This window comes from Marmota monax, unplaced genomic scaffold (assembly GCF_021218885.2).
Source record: "Marmota monax isolate L192 unplaced genomic scaffold, Marmota_monax_Labrador192_F-V1.1 WCK01_AAM20220418_F8-fsc00006, whole genome shotgun sequence".
NCBI lineage: Eukaryota > Metazoa > Chordata > Mammalia > Rodentia > Sciuridae > Marmota > Marmota monax.
In genome coordinates, this window is record NW_026693712.1 from 9,311,414 (window position 1) to 9,314,305 (window position 2,892).

The 2,892-nt window shown below is 38.3% G+C and overlaps 1 pseudogene; it reads left to right on the forward strand.

Annotated features, from left to right (window-relative positions):
- The first annotated feature begins 385 nt into the window (after positions 1–385).
- Positions 386–1,935, forward strand: LOC124103750 (eukaryotic translation initiation factor 4E-like; annotated as a pseudogene).
- The last annotated feature ends 957 nt before the right edge of the window (positions 1,936–2,892 follow it).

A 2,892-nucleotide genomic window follows, 5' to 3' on the forward strand; every position in this document is an offset into this window, starting at 1 on the left:
GAGAGCTGACCTGACAATACCAGGGGGCAGCCAGAGGACCCTGTTCCCTGTGGATCCTGACACCTTGCCTGGGCCTCAGTCATATGGACTCTGAACAGCTGCAGGAGAAGATGTGCCAACTACCTCAGGTGTCTCTGCACGGGTTCCAGCCCAGAGCACTTCTGCATCCACCTGGACATCAGGAGTCTCCTCTGCCCCCACCTGCAGAAGACATCAGAGACGGCTCCCCTGGGACACTCCCCCTGCCCTGCTCCTCTGTCCTTTCCCCCCTTCTCCTGAGGTGTTTCTTAATAGTTTTTTTTTTTTTTCAAACAAAGTGTGTAGTAAAATCATAGTTACATAAAAAAAATCCTTATGATCTATAAAGGAAAATAGATTTTGATAAATTAGACTTAATTAAAATTTAATGTTTCTATTCTTGGAAGGAGGTGATTAAAAGTCAAACCATAGAGCAGTACAAAATATATTTTCATGTATCTTATAAAAGACTTACAGCCAGACTATGTAAAGAAATCTTAAAATTCAATAAAATAATAATTCAATAAATATGGGAAAACCTTTTGAATGAAGATGACATACTGATGGCAAATATGTACATCAATAGATCTTCAACATCAGAGATCGATCTAAGATGGCGACTGTGGAACCGGAAACCACCCCTACTCCTAATCCCCCACCTACAGAAGAGGAAAAAACAGAATCTAATCAGGAGGTTGCTAACCCAGAGCACTATATAAAACATCCTCTACAGAACAGATGGGCACTCTGTTTTTTTAAAAATGATAAAAGTAAAACTTGGCAAGCAAACCTTCAACTGATCTCTAAGTTTGATACTGTTGAAGACTTTGGGGCCCTATACAACTAGATCCAGTTGTCTAGTAATTTAATGCCTGGCTGTGACTACTCATTTTTTAAGGATGGTATTGAGCCTATGTGGGAAGATGAGAAAAACAAATAGGGCGGAAGATGGCTCATTACATTGAAAAAACAGCAGAGACGAAGTAACCTTGATCGTTTTTGGCTAGAGACACTGCTGTGCCTTATGGGAGAATCTTTTGATGACTACAGTGATGATGTGTATGGAGCTGTTGTTAATGTTAGAGCTAAAGGTGATAAGATAGCAATATGGGCTACTGAATGTGAAAACAGAGAGGCTGTTACACATATAGGGAGAGTATACAAGGAAAGGTTAGGACTTCCTCCAAAGATGGTGATTAGTTATCAGTCCCATGCAGACACAGCTACTAAGAGCGGCTCCACCACTAAAAATAGGTTTGTTGTTTAAGAAGACACCTTCTGAGTATTCTCATAAGAGACTGCGTCAAGCAATCGAGATTTGGGAGCTGAACCAAAGCCTCTTCAAAAGCAGAGTGGACTGCATTTAAATTTGATTCCATCTCAGTGTTACTCAGATATAAGAGAAGTCTCATTCGCCTTTGTCTTGTACTTCTGTGTTCATTTTTTAAAAAAAATTTTTATTATAGTGTCCACTATCCCAATCAAAGAATTACAGTCCACATCATCCCCAGAATCCATAAATGTGTTCCTGGCCCACTCTGTATTAGCTTCGTAGAATTACCATTACAAACAAGTTTTACCCATCCACAATATTCAAAAGAACTTGTGTTTCTATACCTTAATAGGAAAAAAATTGAGCTTATGTTCCATTGTATGCAGGGGCATATTTTGCTGGTTTGAAAGAGTATGATGCGTACAGTTTTCTAGCAATTTTCTTTGTTTCTTTTGACAGCATTATCTTTGCTGTACTCTTGCTGATGGCTGCTAGGTTTTAATTTATTTGTTTCCCTATTGATAACATTAGTGATTCTGATTTCAGTTTTTCATTTGTTTTGCTTTTGTTTTTTCCTCATGTAACATTGGTGAAGGATCCAGGAATATGACACAAAGGTGGAATAAACATTAATTTTGTGCAAAAAAAAATAGATGTTCAACATCAATATTTATTTAGGAAAATAAAATTAAAATCAAAGTGGAATACCACCACATAGTTGGAAAAGAAAAAAAACTGGCAATTTTAAGTTTTTAGAAATATCAATTTCTAGAACTTTCTCTATATATGGCTAGCGGAGATGCATAATGTAGCCCCCCAAAAATCCATTTGTCAGTTTCTTGTGAATTTAGAAAACACATATAATCCAGTATCCTAGGTATCCCAGGTTAAATGGAAATTTATGTTCACACAAAGCCTCTTCATAAATGTTTATAGATGCTTTATTTGTGATCACCTCAATCTGGTAACAATTCAAATGTCTCTTAGCTGTCGAATGGATAAGCAAACCATGGTATGTTCATACTGTGAAATGTTTCTCAGCATGAAATGGAACAAACTTCTGATATAAACAATAACATGGATGAAAATCAAATACTTTATGCTGAAGGAAAGAAACCAGATTCAAAAGGCTATGAAGTACATGATTCCACTCACATGGCTTCTGGAAAAGAGAAGGCAGACCACAGGATGCCAGGGGCTGGAGGTAGAGAGACAGGGGTGAACTACAGAGAATCTTTGCTGTGCTGGCACATTGAACCCAGGCCCTTGTGCAGGATAGGCAAGCTCTCTAGCACCAAGCTGTAGCCCCAGCACAATGGGGGAACTGTGTATCTGGATTATGAGACCATATTGTAACTATATATGTTTGTCAAAAGTAACACAACTGATAGCCAGGTGCAGAGGTGCACACCTGTAATCCCAGAAACTTGGGAGGCTGAGGCAGGAGGATTGCTAATTCAAGGCCAGACTAAACAACTTAGTGAGGCCCTGTCTCAAAATAAAAAAGAAAAACACCTAGAATGCAGGTCAGTGGTAAAGCAAACTTTGGTTCAATTCCAAATACAAAAAAAAAAAAAGAAGAAGAAGAAGAAGAAGTAGAA